This window comes from Taeniopygia guttata, chromosome 5 (genome assembly GCF_048771995.1).
Source record: "Taeniopygia guttata chromosome 5, bTaeGut7.mat, whole genome shotgun sequence".
In the NCBI taxonomy this organism is placed as follows: domain Eukaryota; kingdom Metazoa; phylum Chordata; class Aves; order Passeriformes; family Estrildidae; genus Taeniopygia; species Taeniopygia guttata.
Genome location: NC_133030.1, coordinates 54,442,016 through 54,456,159, shown reverse-complemented (window position 1 = coordinate 54,456,159; position 14,144 = coordinate 54,442,016). Strand labels below are relative to the sequence as shown.

General features: G+C 44.4%; 1 protein-coding gene across 11 annotated transcripts in view; it reads right to left on the bottom strand.

Moving 5' to 3' along the window:
* The window catches only part of TRAF3 (TNF receptor associated factor 3), a 69,440-nt gene extending 57,573 nt beyond the window's left edge, over nt 1-11,867 (bottom strand). For 3 of the 11 annotated variants that reach the window (XM_072930447.1, XM_072930448.1, XM_041716313.2), the window contains exons 1-3: nt 11,692-11,867; nt 11,327-11,461; nt 10,666-10,721 (exon numbers count right to left, since the gene is read on the bottom strand). The gene's annotated coding sequence lies outside the window, so the exon portion shown is untranslated. The remainder of the gene's footprint in view (nt 1-10,665; nt 10,722-11,326; nt 11,462-11,691) is intronic. The other 8 variants (XM_030275025.4, XM_030275028.4, XM_030275027.4 and 5 more) reach the window with 5 other exon arrangements.
* Between the last annotated feature and the right edge of the window lie 2,277 nt (nt 11,868-14,144).

Genomic DNA, 14,144 nt, shown 5'->3' with positions numbered 1-14,144 from the left:
ACAAAACAAAATAATCACACAAGAAATAAAATACTAATAAAAAACTTAGAGCAGAGATAAAGGATGAATTAGAAAAACAAATCCTTGCAGAAGCAACAAACAGCTGTGTTCCAGCCTATAGCCCAGCCCCTGCTCTAGGCCTCTGGTGAATGAGGAAAAGGAGATGAAAGCAGGCAGAACACCACCCCACACCTGAAAGACACCTGATTCTGTAATGGAGACTTGTGTCTTTCTACAGCACTCTGCCTGCTGACAATGTGCCCTGTATGGTGTATTGGCTCCCCAGACTTCACACCTCCAGTCCAGCTATCCCCAAGTCTGAGTACACACTGGAGACAGCCCTGAAGCCTTCTGTGTTTAGACAGCCACCAGAAACAATTACATCTGGGCAGGCTGCAGGCAGTGGCCACTGATGTAACATGTGGAACACTCCAACATCTATCTCCCCCATGCACTTCTCCCTCATTCAGTATCAGCAGTAAATCAGTTTTATCAGTTAACAGAATGCTGAAAATTCACCAGCCTCATTTCAATTCTCACACTGCCTGCTTTTCCAAAGTTAGTTTGGATTGTCTAACTAGTTCTGCCACAGTCACAGCAAAGCTGTGATACTGACAAAGAGGACAGTGGGTATCTGCAGGAAGAATGACCCCAAGTCACCACTTATCCAGATTAATAGCCTACATCATCTTAGAACAACGGAAGCTGAACTGTTCTGTATTAATTTGCAGCCATTGTACAGTAGCCTCTTCATTCTTGCAGTGAACACCTGGATAAGTAGGGTAGCTGTAGGGAAACACCACCTCAAAAGTCACTCGTATCCAAACATTAAAGCTTTCTTAAAAACCTTTCTATTCACAGGAAAATGAGTAGAGACCAGAAGAACAGACAGACATCAGCTTAAGGAATGCATCATATGGGCTCAGGGAGCTCTAACAGGGAATAAGGCCATACAGAAATCTTATTAAAATACTCACTAAATGCTCATTTCTATCTGATTTAATGTCTGTAATACTTGGCAATAGGCTCTGATGCTTGAGCCCTGGTAACTGACTACAATATTAAGATATTTGTACATCTTTATTTGGCCTTCCCACCTCTTCCTTGGAATTTACTATGCTTGCAGTAGTGAAAAAAACCAAAACAAGACAAAACAAAACCCAAACCTAAAATAATTACAAAATCATGGTTTTTACCATACATTTCAAAACATCATACAACATAGAACTCGTGTTCAGCAGTGATTTAAACAGTAGGTTTAAAGGTAGAAAGCGAGTTCCAGTACTATGCAGCTCTGAGTGATGAAGACAGACAATTTCATTTTGGTGTCAGTAACAGCATCAAGCCTGACACATCGCATTTAGTCTTAACATCAGGCTCTAGAATTTCATTTAATAACTCAGGACAGCCATCCATATTTATTATCAAGAGCTTTCCTCTACATCAATAAATTCTTGCCCAGGCACATGGGATATGTACTCATTTCTCAAAAGATACCAGTGCAAATACAATCCTCCATTTACGCAAAATCTTGTGTTTGATAATTTATTTACTACTTTTTTTTTTTAGCAGAAATGTACCATCCTACTCATTTTTGGTGGATGTACCACAACCATGCTCTTATCACGCCCTAGGCCTCCCCTCACTTTCATTCTTCACCTAAAAAAAACAAGGCACAACCTTGATACACTACAATATGTTGTCACCACTCATCCAAACCAATCACATAACCAAGGAATGACAAGTCCACATTTGATACGACATCGTTTGGCTGGACATCATAGCTGCTGTCTTTTAATTGTCCCTTTAAGGGTTATTATTAGCCAGCTCTAAGTTATTATTAGCAAACTGACAAAACACTAATGGCCAAGTTCTCTCACACGACAACTTGTCCATTTTTCCACTTATCACACTGAGTTATTTCAAAATAAATGATGAACAAGAAGAACTATCCCCCTATTATTTAAACCTGCTGTATTACTTACTGTTATATTTTGAGGAAATAATAGCATCTGACAATCACACATTTTAATCCTGGCCAAGGTTAGAAAGCCAACAAAGATTTTTGCAAACTCCTCTATTTTTATTTAAAAACAGAAAATTGCATGGGACACCCACTGGCTCTCTCACACCACTTCAACAGCTGTTAAACTCAGGTCTAGACTGTTAAACTAGGCTTCCAGCTGCTAGATCTGAAATAACTTAAACTTTCTAACTCTAAGAACTGGATTTTTGCTATGCTACATCTTCTTCGAAAGAAAGAAAAAAGGATTACTCTCAGTTTCTTATGAAAAATGCATCTCTTGCATTTCTTGCTCAGTGTGTTTTAATGCTACTAAACTTTTTGTGCTAGCTGGTTATAGTTACCTTGATTCTGTAAATCACACTAAAAATACTTCTACCTGTAATGAAAAGAGAACCCAATGTGACTAACTTGATTGCTCTTGGCTAAGACCCTTTCTAATAATTACGTTTGGGGTTTTTTTTTCTACTTACAGCTCTGTGGTCTGGTAGAATTCAGCAAGACCTCAGCAACCTCATTCTGCTATCTCTGAAGCAATCCTACCAGCAAGGAGTACTTAAATTCACTTTTAATTTAGTTCATATCTCAGCTCTAACTACTGCAGAGAGAGTCAAAGGTCTAATCACAGGTGTTTAGTACAATTCCAGATGCCAAGTCCTGTGTAGAACTGGCAGATAAAGAGTTTAGCCACATCTCATACTTTTTGAGCATCAACTTCACACCACAGGGGCCGACCTACAGCATTTAAGATGGTCCTCAATGTCTCTGTGTGTGTAGGCACCATCTTTGCTTCCTTAGGTTCTTCTAAATTCAGTAGTCAGTCAGGGCTTAAGCAAAGAAATACCACCATGATGCGTTTAAGTTATAACACAGCTCTTTAAAATTAAATGCTAATAGACAGGGGAAAAGAGATCACAGGAACTCAAAAGATTCACAAGAGTGTTTTTCCTATAGTAGTCAAATTAATTTGGGGATTTTAAAATAAAAGTATTTCTTGAGACTGCAGTTCTTTAATGCTACAGTATCCCCATCTACAAGGCAGCAGGGTATGAACATAATGGAGTCAACACTTGCACAGATGAGAGCTACAACAGAGGCAGCTGCTAAAATCTAAATCACCCACACAAAAAGCATGATTGATTCCTTCCATTCCTCCTTCCCATGATGACAGCCTGATTTTTTTAGTATTTTATCTAATCACTTCAAACTGAAAAAACCCCTATACCTTAGCAAGCAATCCTGCCCTTGAAATGTTTATTTTAATAAAGAGAAGACCTTAAAAAGAAAAATACAGACATGGAAATAGTTCTAGGCAAAAGCCTGCTTCTATTGGGTATATAAATATTTCAATCCCAGCAGCACCACCTAATGGAGAGCTCACCAATTTTCCCCCTTCTTTAACATGACAAATATTTGAGTTTGAAGGTGTTAACAACTGATACTTTAGCACATGGCCTAATTATTCCCCTATAAAATCTGATTAGCAACAAGAGAAGCCAAACCATTTCTCCATAGACAATGACGGTCCTTTTTTCTGCACACACCCACATTACAGTCATACAGAAATTTCTTAAGTACACAAGACCTTTGTTTAAGCAGGAGACAAGATTTTAGGAAGATTTTAGTTAGAATTTATAAAAAACCCCAAACAATAACTGTGCAGCAGTTCCAGCTACCTTAGGCATGTTTCAACTTGCCCTCAGAAAGGAAAACAGAGATGTCACTACCTCTGAGTGTACAGAACATTGACAAACCCCAACCTAAAATGAAGTTATGCATTCCCAGACATCTTCAGGCTGCAATTCTGCTACAAAACACCCTATGGGAGATGTGCAGCAATTGATTGTAAGCATCAATAAAGTGTGCAGTACAATGCTTGTAAACATCCATCATTTATCTCTTGCCAATAGACACGACAGAACTTATGTATAACTGGATACTGAAGAAATTGTTTTTTTCCTCACCACCTTTTGTCCTCTGTGTTCATTATATAAATCAAAACACTGTAAGTAAGGGCTCAACTCGTTGAACTTTTCCAATTAACTCAGCATATGGACACTTGTCCTGGAATAACTCCCTTTTTATGTATGGCTCAGAGGACTTTCAAAGTCTGTCTGCCCAAAATCATATCAAAACAGTCAGCTAATATACTGAAAGTTCATACTGGAAAAAAAAAAATCCAAACAAAAACACCACCAAAATCTTAGTCATTAATTCTGCAAAATTACAGCATCATTCTTTGGCTATTTTACTAAAAGCTTTATTTACACAAACAAGATAATTCCAAGCTTCTTCCTCATTTATTTTGAGACAGCCTCCTCTGCAAAAATACACAGAATGCAGTGGGTAGATATTTATTTGCTTGTCCTAAATCTTTCTTTAAAAAGCAAACAAAAGCACACATAAAAGCAAGCTAACAAAAAAAAAAAAAAACCAAACAATACAACAACAACAACAAAAAAAATCTCAAACATCAACAAAACCACACAAACTACCAAAACAGTAAATCCCCCAAAATTCCCTCAAGATCTTACTGGCTAAAATACTGAAAGTTGCATGTCTAAATAATCCTTTTCAAAATGAAAGTGCAGTTCTCAGGAATTTGCAAGAAGGAAAGAGGAATAGGGGAAATTTATGGTGCCAACTAGTGAAAAATGTCTGATGAAATTCAATACTCAAATGATAATAAACTTGTTTTATCTTCCTAGAGATTGCAAGAGAATTCTTCTGTCTATGTTCAAAACCACACTGCTACAAAAACCACCTGCCAAACAGTATGAACAACACACCAGCAATATCTACTAGCTGAACTACAGCAGAGGATTCATTGGCATTCCCATCACATATTGACACCGTGGGTGAGTAGTAAGATGTATTTGCTAATCTGAACTATAGCATGCTCAGGTTCTGCAGATAGAAACATGATTCAAATCCTGACAGAGAACAGGATACTACTGGCTTTAAGGGATACTGCATGCCATTAATTTGAAATGAAGTTAGCACAAATCCTTTATTCTCCACTTCCCCCCAAAATACTAAATTGGAGAATGGAATGAAAATACTACTGCATCAAAGGGTTCCAAAACTGCTGGAGAGGCACACATGCAACTCAGCAGTCTTCATTTATTTAGGTATCCAACCTCCTCCTACTCAAACTGCCAAATGGTAACATTTTGAGAACATGGCATTTTACAACCACAAGCACTTTTACCTTCATACCAAATACGGAACCGTACCCTAACCAAGTCCAACCACAACAGCTGCAATGATAAAAACATTCCCAAGCACAACACCCCCTCAAGGATACTGTGCTGAATAGAAAAGAGGACAGTGGAAAGGATGGAATAAGAACAAGTGTAGAATCACAGATCTATGCACCCAAGACAACAGTAGGGAACACTGCAGGCTATCTTTGGGGACCTGGAAGAGAAGAGTATGTTAATTCACCTGGAGTGGGAGGTGGGGCAGAGAGGGAATCACAGAAGCAGGTAGCTACAGAGAGGTCAAAGAAAAGTGGATTTTGCAGACAGAAATTACTTGCCAGAGTGTGAAAACAGGTAAAATCCTGGAAACAGGTATTCCAAGATAAAAAAAATAATTACATAAATGGAAGTAAAGGGGAGAATGCAGTTACTTCGCTCGAGTGTAAGGATAAAACCACCTTGGAATAAAAGTCACCCGTTAACAACTCTAAAATTGCAAGAAATCTGATTGAAAGCAGGTCAAAATAAGTCATTTCTAAGAATCAGCTGGAGAAATCAAGAGCATTTATTCTGTCTGGACAAACAAGATAGAAGAGAAGCACAGCACAGACAAGAGCAATCCATTGGTAACTGAAGAGCTTAAATGCAGAAAGAGGAGTCACTTGGGATGGTTTAAAGGAGATTAAAAGAAGAACAAGTTAAATGAAAATTATGAAGTTATACTTCCTGTGCAAAAATCAAGGCTTACATCTGCGAGTCATTAATGTACAAGCCTCAACATACAAAGCAACCCACTCTCACAAGGTTCCTCTCTGTATAAAGACACAGAGTGGGCACAGTCAATCTGGTACAGCACACAAGATCTTCATTATAAAAACCTCTAATAATTGCTCTAATTATCTCTCACTCACATGTAGAGAGATGAGGTTACAAAACAAAATCCATTCACATAGCTAAAATTTGCTTTATGAGCTGAGCTTTGCTGTTACAAAGTGGCACAAGTACCACCCAAGCTGGTTCAAAATAAAATAAGTAAGAAAACGTTTCTTTTCTAGAACATTCAAAGGAGAAAGCCAGGAACAAGTGCAAGCATGGGAACAACTACCACTGAAAAAATTCCTTCCTGTACACTCAGCTTCATAGAGCATGTCTGCTGTGGGCATCAGTGGAAGAGCAAAGCAAGAGCTGTTTCCTGCCCCACAAGGCTGACAGTGCAGGATGGCAAAGCTCTGCAGAGAGGCAGCACTGGATGCCTCCACACAGCACTTGTAATTCACTCACTTTATCAACAGATGACGCTTGCACTGCCCTGCTGGGTCTCAGCACCTCATCATTTTTATGTCCTCAGATCATAGGAAAGTACCGCTATTCCCATGTTATTACAGACTGGGAAAATGGTCTGTATATGGAGCAAGAAGCTAGACTCAAAATAAGCCACTAGCTGCATCAAGGTTATTTTCAGAACTCCAGTCAGCTACCACCTAAACCTGCACAACACCCAAGTTTCTCTTTTCTCTCCCAGCATATATTCCACACTTAAGAAAACATCCTGACAAGGCTGATAACCTCAGGAAGAACATCAAGTTCAAATGCATGAGAAAACAATAAACAAAACAACAGTGGATGAAGCACCAGCAGACTCATCCTGGTAATCCCAACAAAGTCCAAACCACTTGACTGAGACATCACGCTTCCTCTCACTCTGTTTCTTAGGCACACCGAGTTCTGATTTTTCCTGGCATGGCAAAAAGTTTAAAGAGAAGGAAGTGACACTACTCTTAACTGGCCTGTGGTTTGATGATGAGAATACTCCCCTGGGAAGGAGGAAACTTGGACTGGAATCCCCCTTCTGCCCCTGGGACTTGGACATGATGTCACATCACTCAGCTCTGCGACATCAAAGCCCTTTGTTGGTTTGGCCCTAACTGAAAGGCCAAGGTACACACATCTACAGGAATGACAGGAAACCAAAGCCCAGCCTCCAGGTCTCCTGGTTTTACACTGGCACCTGCAGTGGACCATCTTCTCTTTCTTGATAGATGTCAAAGCTTGCAGGAACAAAGTGGCAGCCAGGAAGGTACTTCTCTTACACTAGCATCTGCAAGACACTTTTCAAGACAGACAAAATCCAAATTACTTGTTTTCCTAGACACCTAAGAAAGCTGTAGAGACACATGGCATTTTGAGCTTGTCTTCCATGCACAAATCTTAGTTTATCTACAGAAGTATGGTTTTCACATTAATGAAGAAACCAAAACATAAGAAAAAAGTCCAGTATTGCTCCAAATGTTAAGTTTTTCTAATCATGAGCTACCATACAGCCATCACTAAAACATGTAAAATGGAAGATTCATGACTTCTTTCACAAATATTTTTGAGAAGCATTTACTATTTGTGTGTGAAAAGATTCTCTTCAGAGCATCTAAATTACTACAGAATTAGTAGCAACTTTTTAATAGCAAATAATCTATAGAATGTTTCCTCTACACATCAAAGAAAACTGTTTTAAAAATCAACATTTTATGAAACTATATAAAATAATACCAGAACGATGAAATATTCCAACTTGAGGCATTCCTAATATGCCCACTGAGGTTCTAATGTCTGCAACTGGCAAAAATGCAAATCTTGATGTCCAAGTACACAACACCCCAAGTTTCAGTAGAAGGAGTGAGCAGGGGATGGAACACACATACAATACTGAACTTCTGCACACACAGACATGTTGAGACTTTGCTTCCCAGGCTGCTTTGACCAGATGAACAGCAGAACTTGAAATTCTACTGAAATCTCATTTTATACATGCAGAGTAAAGCAGTGGGGAAGAACAACAGAGTGGAAATCAAAGGCTTGACATTTTTTGGGGGGTGGAGAGGATTAGTGACCTACAGTTGTTATATATAATTTTAGAGACACTTGCCCTGTTAACCTAGTTACAAAGCCAACAGTCAGGAGCAATTTGAAGTGGCAACAATATTTTTCCGTCAGGGCTCCAGAAGAGAAGATCTACATGAAGAAAACAAACACCCCCTCAAAGACTATGTAAATATCTCTCCCTCTCTCACACACATATGGAATTCTCAATACCAAATCACCTGTTGCTTCATTTTCTCCTTAAGTCCTAAGATGTTTCTACTGGATACTCTCCTTTCTTCCCTTAGATATCCTGAGAGCTTTTTTCCACTCGTTTCCTTTTCTCTTCTTTCCCATTACAAAAAGAGAGAGACAACACATCTTCCTACATTGTCGGCACCTAATGATAGTTCATTGTCAGCTGACTCCCTTTTTTTCCCAATTCTCTAGTCCCTCCACCTGCTCTAAGAAAGACCAGAAAAAAATGAAACTATTTGTCAAAACTGAATATACTGACCTTAAACTATTCATTTATGAGGGCATGGGATTCCAGCAGGCAGAGCTGGGAAACCAGTTATATTCTCTCTGCCAGCCCTTTACTGCTGTAAGTTTCTACAGCACCACTTCATCACCACAGGTTAAAAAGTTTAAGATAAAAACTAGTGCAAGTTCAGCACTCCCTCTTGTGCTACAATCACACCTTTATTCTGTTGCACAAAACCACACAACTCTCCCTCCCCTGGCTTATTTTTCCCACATTTAATTTTGAAATCTCCAATGTCTCCCACCACTTCTAGTGTTCCTGAGCCAGACACCAAAAATTCAAGGAGGTTTCAAATACAGGCATTCTATTCAGAAAGTATCCACAGCTCAAAAAAAAAACCAAACACACACAAACTCAAGCCCTGGCAATTCTTTAAAGGAACTGTGCACCAGTATACAGACACCTGAAATAAATGTGTAATGAGCAATATTCACACATCATAACATGCAGCACCTTCAACTAAGAAATACTATAATAATAAAAAAACTAAGAAATACTATAATAATAAAAATAATAAAAAAACTCTAATGAAATCCAGTAACTACATCATCTAAGATAAGAGATCAGAGTGTTGTGTTTTTACTATATCTATTCATTCATGCCAGTTTAGGATATTGGAGTAGATTTAAGTCATTCCTATTTTTAAACTGCCTTTTCATCCTAAGAACTATGATCAGCTGCTTATCAATCAAAAATCAAGGGTTTTGGCTTTTTGTACTTTCAGCGTTGCCATATCTACTATAGAACAGCTGGACTTCAGTACCAAGAAGTCATTCCTCTTCTCTCTTTAAGCGTTCATTATGGACAAGAATAAAGACCTAAAATATAACATGATCCCAAGATCATTTAAAAGACAAGCTGAATTAACATGGACTAGTAAGACTTCATAAATAATCCTGGGTCACTGAAGCTGATGTATCAACAGTACATATGCTTACACGATACTCAAATTCTCTGAATCCATGCAAAATGGCTTCTCAAAATTGGTATCATCAAACTTAATCATAGGAGGACTTCAGGAAAGCCTAAAGACTGGAGTCATTTAGCACCCCCTTTGATTAGAATTAATTTGCGTCGATAGTGAATGCACTTTATGATTCTATAATCTAAGTCCAGCTATTATCAGAAGCAAATCACCAAGTCATATTTCAGTAAAACACCTACCATCCTTGTGCTGGAACAACCCAACTTTTCTAACCCCCTAGTGCCGCCTGCTTGCAATGCCCCAGCTCACTGCACATCACTGTTTCCGTTACCAAGCTCTATGACAAGGGGTTTCCCAGTGCAGCCATCAAAAACTGAATCCGTCCAAATGTTCAAGTATTTCGCACCTTAAATGAACAGCCCTCTCCCTAATCACCACAAATAGCATTTAGATCTCAATCCATATGTGGCATGAGCCAATGGTTCCTTTAAAAGGACAACATGCAGTGTATGCTATGGTCTCTCCAGTTCTGAACAACCATCGGTGCAGCCTTTTAACCCAGGCTTCTAGGCAAGTCAATAGCCATTTTAAATGCAGATTTTTACTAACTGCTTCAAATTATACAATTTCATTTGTCTAAGCTAGACACTGCTAGTGCACCTTTGCATCATGCACCAAACTCCTTTCCAGCCTACGAATGCAAGTTCAGATTAGTGCTCAATAATGCTACGTGCATCCTATGGGACAAATCTGCAAGGAAAAACACACCATTCTACTGAAGAAATACAAAACACGTCAATTACAATATACAGTATATAAGGCTCAGACCCCAACAAGTTAGAGAAGTCATAGACCCAAAGACATATTTCAAATTGTATCACTGGAACTTCCCACATTTTACTACTACAGAAACAGCAAAAGATGAAAGATGCCCTACTGCATGGTAAAGATCCGCGCAGAGGAGCACATACAGTCTGTCACGTCACACACAAGCTCTGATCGACAGAACATGAGATTATGCCTCTTAACATTAATACCATTTATCCTGTTTTTCTGCAGGTAATTCAGATCTCAGGCACTCAAAAGACACAAATAAAGCAAGACGTAAATGCCTTACCTTCCTATTTTACAAGCCACTGCAGTTCTCAGATTATGAGTCAGTCATAGGTTAATCTGCAGAAGGAATGACTCAGTATAAACTTTTAAACATTCATTATTTTTTCTAACCTACAACACGGCGATTCATTCAACGCGCTAAAACGCGGCGTCGCGAATCAGCGCATGAAATGAATGGCGTGAAAACAAAACACTTTTCTTTCCGCTCACGGCAGGCAGACGGGGATAGCGCAGCGCCGGTGCAGGCAGGCGGGCTTTGCGAAAATACAACTCCGTGCGCGCCGAAGAGGGGCAGCTCCGCTGGCGGCTCCGGGCGCAGCCCCATGGCCGGGGAGCGGCGGGGGCTCCGCCGCAGCGGCAGCCGGGGGGACGCGCAGCCGGGACCGCGCTCCGCGCCAGGCGCGGCGCTGCCGGCAATGCCCCTTTAAAGGCCGTCGGCCCGCCCCCAGCACTGCATATGGAAGGAGCCAGGAGCGAGCGAGCCTTCTGCATTCAAACGACACATCAAACGCCGCAAGCGCCGCCGCGGCCCCCGGCTCCGCTCCGGCCTCGCCTCCCTCCGCTCCCCGCACAGCGCGCACGCACCGCGGGGAGCGGGGCACAGAGCGAGAGAAACAGGGGAGGGAAGGGGGAGGCTGGAATAAGTAAGCGAAAAGGGGCACCTGCAAAGCCCTGGAGTGCGAGTGCGTCCGGGCAGGAGAGTCCGCGCCGCTCCGCCGCAAGCTGATCTATCCCCGGGCACCGGCCGCCACCGAGGTCCCGGCACGGGCTGCGGGTGCAGCGCGCTCGGCCCCTGCCTGGCAGCAGATGCCCCGGTCAGAGCTCAGTGCCCCCGCCGGAGCGCCCCCGGCTCCCGCCGCCCGCCCGGCCCCGTCCCCCTGCCCGGGGCGCCCGAGCGCGGGCAGGCGAGCGCGGCCGGTGCCGGAGCCCCGCGCGGGAGCCGCCGCCACGGCGGCAGCGAAGCTCCCGCCCTCCCTCCTCCTCCTTCTCCGCCGCCCAGCCGAGCCGAGCCCCGCGGCCGCCCTACCTGTGAGCGTGTGCGGGGAGCGGGGCGGCGGGCGGCAGCTGGAGCCGGGCGAAGGCGACCGCCAGCCCGGCGGAAAGTCCCGACCGCTGTGCGCCGTCTCCCCCCGCCCCGCACTTCCTCTCCCGCCCGCTCGGGCTGGAAATCCCCGGCGAAGCCCGCTGCTCTCCCGGCTCCTCCCAGTCACCGAGGGCGGGCCCGGCACAGCCGCTCAGCGCGCAGGCGGCAGCCGGGGGCCGGGCTTGCCCTGGCCGCTGGCCCCGGCTGCACCTGATGCTGCTGTCACCCCTCCCGCGGGCACGGCTCGGGCGAAGGGGCCCCGCGCCCGGCGAAGGAGGCGCGGGCTGGGCTGCGGGGGACGGCGCGTCCCGCTCCGGGCCGGCGTGGTGCAGGCGGAGCCGTGGGGGCTCGGCCGGAGGGCGGGCGCCGCTGCTGGACACTGGGGGAAGGAAGGGCGCGGGGGATGGCGCCGGGACGGGGGGCTCCGGGAGAGCCGCTCGCTTCCCCTGCCTGTCCCGAGAGAGGTGCAGCAGCCCCGCTCAAAGAGGCGCCTTGAACACAATAGCGTTTCTTAAACAAAGAAAACGCCAGTGGGAAGAATGGGAGGGAGCGAAAACAGCGGTTGGGAGCGGGAGAAGGGTCTGGAAGAGATCAGGAAAGAGGAGCGAGCCAGAGCCGCTCAGCCCCGGGAGAGGCCGGTCGGGGCGCCCCGGCAGCCGCCGGCCGTAGGTGCCAGCCCCGAGCCCCGAGCCCCGGCGGCGGGCAGCGGGTGCGGGTGTTCCCTGCCTGGCGCCCCGGGGCTGCGAGAAGAACCCGCGTCCCTCCGCAGGCGACCGGAGAAAGGGGGCGGCGCTGGCAGCCCATAGAACCTGTCGCTCCGGCAGCCAGGTGAAATAGATGCCTGCGTCGTGCTCCGCTACCTCCGCGGCGTGTCCCGACCGGGGGCATTTGTTCCGGCTGTACCGGCGGTCACGCTTTTGCACGGGGCATCGTTGGCTGTCGTGGCTCGTCGTGTCTCCGCCGCCTCACCGGGCTGCGGGGAGAGAGGAGGGAGGGAGGGGGAGAGGCGGCTCTGGCGCAGAAGCGGCGCGGGGGCTCAGCCGGAGCCGGGAGTGCCCAGCCGGAGCTGGGGATGGGGGCTTAGCCGGAGCCTTGGTCCATGGTGGGCTGGAGGAATTGCCCCACAGGGGCATTCGGAGCCCTGGGTGCAGCGAAGAGGCTGGCAGCCGGGAGAGCCGCAGCTCTAAGGAATGTGCAGAGCTGAACACGGAGAAATGTGTGGTGTTTGGCTAATTTCAGTGGGATGAGGTCACCGTCCTTTTTGGACGCTGTTTATCGAGGGATCGCTAGGGAGGAACAGTTGGATGCGTGATCCTGAACGGACAAGCTTTGCGTCATAGTTGCCGCTTGCAGCATCTCCACGCGTCCCGAAATCCATCCTGACCCTCCTCGATGTTCAATATCCCCCGGCTCTCCGTGTCGCCCACGCCACGCTGCCCTGCAAACCTAAACATCTCTAGCTCCGGCACTGTCCTCGCCAGCCTCTAAATCACGAAGCTTGGCCGCACTGCTAATTCTCTCCTGTGTGCTGTTTTTCCTCCTCATCCCACTTCTCTGCTTTCCCTCTTTCCCCCTCTCTCCCGCCTTTGCTGCTGTCCCCAGTCAAAGGCTGGCTTAGCTGTCAAGACAACTGCGGCTTTTGAAACGATGCCGTGAACCTGCCATCAGAAAGACAGTCTCAGATGGATGTCTTACGTGTTCTCATCACTTGTTCAAGACTGTTTGGCTCCGGACCAGCAGAAAAGATTGTGCACCAAGCCTGGATTTCTCCAGCAGCAGGGCTGCAAATAAGTTTCTATCAGAGACGAACCTGCAATTTCCTCCTTTGCCACTCTTTTTGCTGTTGTATTTGTGTCCCCTTGTTTTGCTCTAAAAGAAAAGAAAAAAATGTAGAAAGCATAATAGGATTCCAGTGCCTGTAGCTCTAGCAGCTGTGCTGATGTATTCTTCCCCAAAGAGAGAAAACAAATTCATATACCATTTAAAAGATGTCAGAAGCCTTTCCACATTAGAAAAATGTCTGTTGATGAGGGGATAAAGTGATGATTTGATGAAACACCTACCATTTCAATTGCTTTGGTAGTTTTTTTTTCCATATTGTGATTCCAAAATTTTAGAGATTTCTAATACAATTATTACAGCAAGATATGTCACCAATGTTTAGTCTTTAATTGGTTTAGAATTCTGTGTTATAAGCAATATTCTCTCTGGGGCTTAAAGTGTTGCCTCAATGCTGCTGTGATATGCTGAACACTTCTGCTTGGCAGTATTATTTAGAATATAGTCGTTGGAGGGGTAGCTACTTAAAACAGCAGAAATTATAGTAAAGACCATGGGGTAGCTCTATATTTTAGTAAATTGTTTGAAGAAGTAAAATAAAAGTGCATTACATTGGA